We start from the raw sequence: 8,351 nt of genomic DNA, 5'->3' as shown, positions 1-8,351 counted from the left end.
AATAAAATTGACTTTACTGTACACTTATATTCTCTGTGGATTTGTTACCCCTATCGTTTGGGAGAAAAAAAATGACTAATACGTTCGGCGAATGACTTTGACTTCAACTTCACTTTGACTTCGTTCATGTCATCGTATTTTCCGTAATATATAAAGGTTATGACAATGCAATTATATTATTGTGTGCAAATAAGTTTGAAATTTCATGTACCCTAAAAATATTAAAATAAAGAATAAGAATAATTAAATAATTGTTGTAGTAAATTGTCACACGTTCATCATACGCAAACGAACACACAGTTTGGAGCGTCAGTACAAGACCGCCGCCATTTTAAAACACGGCTTCGAATGTAAGTAATGTTTTTCTCGTACTAACACTGTGTTATACAATAGATTTGGTCTTGAATTCACAAATTTAGTTGTTACATCTGACAGAGTATGTTAGACGGTGTAATGCTGGTCCATGTTAACGTATTTGTGGGCTTGGTTGGTTTAAATGTGGAGGCGAGGCCTGGCAGTGCTGGTGTATGTGGAGGCGAGGCGAGGCCTGGCAGTGCTGGTGTATGTGGAGGCGAGGCCTGGCTGTGCTGGTGAGTATGTGGAGGCGAGGCCTGGCAGTGCTGGTGTATGTGGAGGCGAGGCCTGGCTGTGCTAGTGTGTATGTGGAGGCGAGGCCTGGCTGTGCTAGTGTGTATGTGGAGGCGAGGCCTGGCAGTGCTGGTGTATGTGGAGGCGAGGCCTGGCTGTGCTAGTGTGTATGTGGAGGCGAGGCCTGGCTGTGCTAGTGTGTATGTGGAGGCGAGGCATGTACAACACTCCCCAATAGGAAGAAAACCCACTGGGTTCTAGGCTAGGTTAGGCTTATCTGTAATAATTGAATTAAGCCTAGCAAAGCCTAGAACCTAGTTCAGTAATTTAAAAAATGTTGTAACTTGAAAAATGCCATTCAATACATTACACAATTTAAATATTTTCAGGCAATCAACACAACCCTCATGTTGGCTAACCCTCTCTCATGTTGGTCAATAATTTAATTATTTTTTTATGGAGTAATCTTTGCTGTTGAAATGTAGTCTTTTTGAGACTACATTTCAAATGTAGTGTGTGTGGAGGCGTGTATGTTAGGTATTACCTAATATACACGGTGTAATATATCTATCTGTGTGAAATAGATTAAATCCATTTATTTGATATTCAGCTAATAGTTCTGTATTTTCTACATTCATCCATGTTTTGGTAAGTGCAATAATATGTATTGTTTCATTGCAGATTAGAGATTCAAGATAGTTCTAGATTTCCGAAGTACTGAAACGCGCGCCATACAGGCTTGGTGGATCTAGGTGCAAGGTAAAATTATTTACATTTACTTGTTTTGTATTTATGTTTTGTATTTATATGCATATATGCATTTATATGCATTATTCTATAGAATAATAGATCTCGTAATAATTTTGCAAAAATAGTGGCATTTACTATTTTTAAAAGATTATTAAAAAATTTACTGATATGGTGCATTCGGAAGGGCGAAGAGGGAGAACGGCCTGTTGACATAGCTCGGGTGCAGGGGGGGGGGGGGTTGTGTAAAAGCCTGGTTTGTGCCTCGGAGAGGCTATGGGATCCAGTAAGTTCAGTAGAACTTCGGTTTCAACCCTTTTACCCTGTTGTAGCTCAGTCGATTAAGGCAGTGTCTGGGATGCTCCCGGACGCAGGTTCGAATCCTCGTCACGGCCCTTGTGGATTTGTTCATTTGATGCATCACGTTATTGTGATCTGTGTGTGTAATTCTTCACTTGCTACAGCAACAGGAATGTGTGTGTATGTATTTGTGTTGTTGAATATGACCGAAAGTGTAAGATTAATGATTCTAACACAAATCGTCTGAATATTTGTTTTTCTTCACTGTCGAGAGTAGTTAAAAAAATTTACTCGAGTTTATTTTCACACTTTATTTATGGTCCTTAAGTCCCTCTCCTTAATGCTGCTGCTGTTTCTCGCATCTTTGCATCGCTTGTATGTTTGGGGGTTTGGCCTCTTGCTATATATTGATTCCATTTGTGTGTGTTTGGGTCTCAGGCCCTCTCGCAATTTCTGTTGAACAAACCCCTTTTCCTAGTTCTGCATCTCTCCTGTGGTACAAATTTTGTTGTGCTTTTATCATATATTTCACAAAACTTGACATACATTTCATTTACTTCATGTCCTATCAGCAAGTGTTTGTCAAATTCTTTAAGGAAAGTTTATCATCCTGATTGCAGATCTCTAGCGATATTATGTCAACTTCTTGTGGATTCGCAATCATTATTTAATTTACCTTTAGGTGTTCTTTCACCAGCACAGCAACACTGTACCTCTCCCAACCAGTTTAAGATAAAAACTAAGTACTAACTAATTAACTCAATGTAACCTACCTTACCCCCAAAATGACAACCCATGTCTTCTATTTTAAACAATGCTGTTTTGTTGACCAAATTGTATTTTTGTTTTTTTCTGCAATGTTTCCCCCCCCCCCCCCACCACTCTACCACCACATTGAGTTTAGTAGCTCTGTGCACGTCAGGTGCTGTTTAATATACAGACCTACTCCTCCATTTGACCTAGTTTCTCTATCACATCTATATCACTTTGTGCTTTAGCCCTGGTGGAGCTTGGTCCACCAGGCTGTTGTTTGGAGTGGCCCGCAGATCCACATACAGTCTGCATATGATATACAGTCTGTTGATCAATTAAACTACAGTAGTTAGTTTTTATCATCCGAATGCACCAATATGTGTTCATTCTTCCCAGATGAAGGAACTAGGTAATATTCATCATCTGAATGCACCATCTGATGCTTTAACACACTCATGATACACGAGAGGTTTAAAAAACTTTTAAAACTTTTAAAACTTTTTGACCTATGTATTTAAAAGCAATTCTAAAGTTAAAAAGTGTAGCATAGGCCCCTCGCAGAATGTTCTTAATATGATCCTCAGGTTATAGTTTTCTATCTAAAACCACCCCTAGATCTCTTTCTTGATCAGAATTCTTTATAGATCTCAGTGGCTCGATCATAGAAACTGCTCTAAATCCTTGTTGGCCTGGATTGTGGAGGTCATTGGTCTCTATAAAACTAGTAATCTGACTCCTGATCACTCTCAAATAATTTTATTATGTGGGATGTTAGTGCAACTGGTCTATAATTCTTTGCCAATGCTTGTGTTGTGTTGTGTTGTTTTGGTAGTGATGTGCAATGTGTTGTTTTGGTAGTGATTCGTCCAGTTCTGGTAGTAGTGCGGTTGTTGTGTAGTGTAGTACTTGTGTGCTTGTTAATGACTTGTATTCCAGTCTTGTGGGTATCTCCTTTCCCCTACGGGCCAACTGCTTTGTTCTTACCTAGCATTTTGCTTTGTTTGGGTATGAATGTTTGTGTGCCGTATATTTTGCAAAATTTGCCATATATCTCATTATTTACTCCTCTGCCTAGCAACAAGTCTGTCTAATTATACTCATTAACTGTTTTTCAAAGTTCCCCATAGTGTCCTTTATTGAAATCGAGTTCATGAACCGTTTCAATGTTCTTATTTTCTTCTAGATTATATCTTAAAGTATATTTAAATGTTATTGTTATTATTGTTATTAAATGTTATTGTGACATTGCATTGCAATTGAGCTATGTTGTTTACCATACCGTTCATTTCGTGAGTATAAGTATAGATGCCACACTTGTGACAGGTAAAACCATGCCTTTTTTGAAAAACAGCACCGTCTGTTGCACGTAAGAGCAACCCACACTATATTATGTTGCGATATTATTTCAATATTTCCGATTGTATTGATAATTTCAATTTTCATAGATTTCAATTTATTTTCATTTCGATTTAATAATTTTGTGTGACATTGCATTGAAATTGAGCTGTGTTGTTTACCATACTGTTCATTTCATGAGTATAGTTTATTTTTTTATTTTTTTCATTTCATTTTTTTAGCTGTTCTTATTTTTCAGTGATGGGAATATCAGATCATTTGATGTTCCCAATTTTCTGATGGAAGCATCAGACCATTATAGAATGCATCGGATGAGGTAGTTTGGAATGGTGGGGAGGACGAGAGGGGGGTATGGTGGGGAAGACGAGGGGACAGAGGAGAGGGTAATGGTGGGGAGGACGAGGGGACTGGGGAGTTGGGGATGGTGGGGACAGGGGAATGCTGGGGAGGACAAAGGGACAGGTGAATGGGAGATGGTGGGGGAGGAAGAAGGACAGGGGAGGGGAAAATGGTAAGGAGGACGATGGGACAGGGAAGTGGGAATAGTGGGGATGATGTGGGGACAGGGAAGTGGGAAGGACGAGAGGACTGTGGAATGGGGAATAGCAAAGTGAATTATAATTATATATATTAATTAATTCTTATAAATTTCCAGAAGCCTGTATCAACACCCACACTAATGCAACTGAAAGAGATGTTGAGACAAGTATTGCTGATATGTTGAAGAACGCCCCAAACAAACTCGGTGGAAACAGATACAAGGTAAAGTTTGCCAATTTGCTGTAGTCTAATTCAATTTCTTTTTAGTAATCTTCGAGAACATTTATGCTATGAATAAGATAAAATAATGTAACTGATTTTGATTTATTTACTATTTATTATTTATTTACCGTTATTAGTATAATAGATCTCGTAATAATTTTGCAAAAATAATGGCATTTACTATTTTAAAAAGCTCGGGTGCAGGGGGGGGGGGGGTTATGTAAAAGCCTGGTTTGTGCCTCGGAGAGGCTATGGGATCCAGTAAGATCGTCCTTCCTTTCCTCCCTAGAATCTGGATGTAGCAGGTGCTCAGTTGTCAAAAGTGAAAAATTGGTTTTGTCTTCCGAATGCACCATTTCTGTAAATTTGCTAATAATCTTTTAAAAATAGTAAATGCCATTATTTTTGCAAAATTATTACGAGATCTATTATACTAATAACGGTTTGATAAAATACAGAAGACTGCCTACTGGTTTTACCTGTAATAAGGTTTGATACAGATGATTATGATTATGGTTTTGGCCTCCACCACCCTCTCACCTAACTTGTTCCAACCATGTCTACCACGGTTTTGTCTTCCGAATGCACCATTTCTGTAAATTTGCTAATAATCTTTTAAAAATAGTAAATGCCATTATTTTTGCAAAATTATTACGAGATCTATTATACTAATAACGGTTTGATAAAATACAGTAGACTGCCTACTGGTTTTACCTGTAATAAGGTTTGATACAGATGATTATGATTATGGTTTTGGCCTCCACCACCCTCTCACCTAACTTGTTCCAACCATGTCTACCACGGTTTTGTCTTCCGAATGCACCATTTCTGTAAATTTGCTAATAATCTTTTAAAAATAGTAAATGCCATTATTTTTGCAAAATTATTACGAGATCTATTATACTAATAACGGTTTGATAAAATACAGTAGACTGCCTACTGGTTTTACCTGTAATAAGGTTTGATACAGATGATTATGATTATGGTTTTGGCCTCCACCACCCTCTCACCTAACTTGTTCCAACCATGTCTACCCCGGTTTTGTCTTCCGAATGCACCATTTCTGTAAATTTGCTAATAATCTTTTAAAAATAGTAAATGCCATTATTTTTGCAAAATTATTACGAGATCTATTATACTAATAACGGTTTGATAAAATACAGTAGACTGCCTACTGGTTTTACCTGTAATAAGGTTTGATACAGATGATTATGATTATGGTTTTGGCCTCCACCACCCTCTCACCTAACTTGTTCCAACCATGTCTACCACGGTTTTGTCTTCCGAATGCACCATTTCTGTAAATTTGCTAATAATCTTTTAAAAATAGTAAATGCCATTATTTTTGCAAAATTATTACGAGATCTATTATACTAATAACGGTTTGATAAAATACAGTAGACTGCCTACTGGTTTTACCTGTAATAAGGTTTGATACAGATGATTATGATTATGGTTTTGGCCTCCACCACCCTCTCACCTAACTTGTTCCAACCATGTCTACCACGGTTTTGTCTTCCGAATGCACCATTTCTGTAAATTTGCTAATAATCTTTTAAAAATAGTAAATGCCATTATTTTTGCAAAATTATTACGAGATCTATTATACTAATAACGGTTTGATAAAATACAGTAGACTGCCTACTGGTTTTACCTGTAATAAGGTTTGATACAGATGATTATGATTATGGTTTTGGCCTCCACCACCCTCTCACCTAACTTGTTCCAACCATGTCTACCACGGTTTTGTCTTCCGAATGCACCATTTCTGTAAATTTGCTAATAATCTTTTAAAAATAGTAAATGCCATTATTTTTGCAAAATTATTACGAGATCTATTATACTAATAACGGTTTGATAAAATACAGTAGACTGCCTACTGGTTTTACCTGTAATAAGGTTTGATACAGATGATTATGATTATGGTTTTGGCCTCCACCACCCTCTCATCTAACTTGTTCCAAACATGTCTACCACGGTTTTGTCTTCCGAATGCACCATTTCTGTAAATTTGCTAATAATCTTTTAAAAATAGTAAATGCCATTATTTTTGCAAAATTATTACGAGATCTATTATACTAATAACGGTTTGATAAAATACAGTAGACTGCCTACTGGTTTTACCTGTAATAAGGTTTGATACAGATGATTATGATTATGGTTTTGGCCTCCACCACCCTCTCACCTAACTTGTTCCAACCATGTCTACCACGGTTTTGTCTTCCGAATGCACCATTTCTGTAAATTTGCTAATAATCTTTTAAAAATAGTAAATGCCATTATTTTTGCAAAATTATTACGAGATCTATTATACTAATAACGGTTTGATAAAATACAGTAGACTGCCTACTGGTTTTACCTGTAATAAGGTTTGATACAGATGATTATGATTATGGTTTTGGCCTCCACCACCCTCTCACCTAACTTGTTCCAACCATGTCTACCACGGTTTTGTCTTCCGAATGCACCATTTCTGTAAATTTGCTAATAATCTTTTAAAAATAGTAAATGCCATTATTTTTGCAAAATTATTACGAGATCTATTATACTAATAACGGTTTGATAAAATACAGTAGACTGCCTACTGGTTTTACCTGTAATAAGGTTTGATACAGATGATTATGATTATGGTTTTGGCCTCCACCACCCTCTCACCTAACTTGTTCCAACCATGTCTACCCCGGTTTTGTCTTCCGAATGCACCATTTCTGTAAATTTGCTAATAATCTTTTAAAAATAGTAAATGCCATTATTTTTGCAAAATTATTACGAGATCTATTATACTAATAACGGTTTGATAAAATACAGTAGACTGCCTACTGGTTTTACCTGTAATAAGGTTTGATACAGATGATTATGATTATGGTTTTGGCCTCCACCACCCTCTCACCTAACTTGTTCCAACCATGTCTACCACGGTTTTGTCTTCCGAATGCACCATTTCTGTAAATTTGCTAATAATCTTTTAAAAATAGTAAATGCCATTATTTTTGCAAAATTATTACGAGATCTATTATACTAATAACGGTTTGATAAAATACAGTAGACTGCCTACTGGTTTTACCTGTAATAAGGTTTGATACAGATGATTATGATTATGGTTTTGGCCTCCACCACCCTCTCACCTAACTTGTTCCAACCATGTCTACCACGGTTTTGTCTTCCGAATGCACCATTTCTGTAAATTTGCTAATAATCTTTTAAAAATAGTAAATGCCATTATTTTTGCAAAATTATTACGAGATCTATTATACTAATAACGGTTTGATAAAATACAGTAGACTGCCTACTGGTTTTACCTGTAATAAGGTTTGATACAGATGATTATGATTATGGTTTTGGCCTCCACCACCCTCTCACCTAACTTGTTCCAACCATGTCTACCACGGTTTTGTCTTCCGAATGCACCATTTCTGTAAATTTGCTAATAATCTTTTAAAAATAGTAAATGCCATTATTTTTGCAAAATTATTACGAGATCTATTATACTAATAACGGTTTGATAAAATACAGTAGACTGCCTACTGGTTTTACCTGTAATAAGGTTTGATACAGATGATTATGATTATGGTTTTGGCCTCCACCACCCTCTCACCTAACTTGTTCCAACCATGTCTACCACGGTTTTGTCTTCCGAATGCACCATTTCTGTAAATTTGCTAATAATCTTTTAAAAATAGTAAATGCCATTATTTTTGCAAAATTATTACGAGATCTATTATACTAATAACGGTTTGATAAAATACAGTAGACTGCCTACTGGTTTTACCTGTAATAAGGTTTGATACAGATGATTATGATTATGGTTTTGGCCTCCACCACCCTCTCACCTAACTTGTTCCAAC

General features: G+C 36.5%; 1 long non-coding RNA gene across 2 annotated transcripts in view; it reads left to right on the top strand.

Moving 5' to 3' along the window:
- Nucleotides 1-254: 254 nt before the first annotated feature.
- The window catches only part of LOC138356771 (uncharacterized), a 149,900-nt gene continuing 141,803 nt past the window's right edge, over nt 255-8,351 (top strand). For both annotated transcript variants that reach the window (XR_011224645.1, XR_011224643.1), the window contains exons 1-3: nt 255-350; nt 1,270-1,347; nt 4,400-4,506. This is a non-coding gene — a long non-coding RNA (uncharacterized lncRNA). The remainder of the gene's footprint in view (nt 351-1,269; nt 1,348-4,399; nt 4,507-8,351) is intronic.

This window comes from Procambarus clarkii, chromosome 74 (genome assembly GCF_040958095.1).
Source record: "Procambarus clarkii isolate CNS0578487 chromosome 74, FALCON_Pclarkii_2.0, whole genome shotgun sequence".
Taxonomy (NCBI): Eukaryota; Metazoa; Arthropoda; class Malacostraca; order Decapoda; family Cambaridae; genus Procambarus; species Procambarus clarkii.
This window is presented reverse-complemented; position numbering and strand designations above follow the sequence as displayed.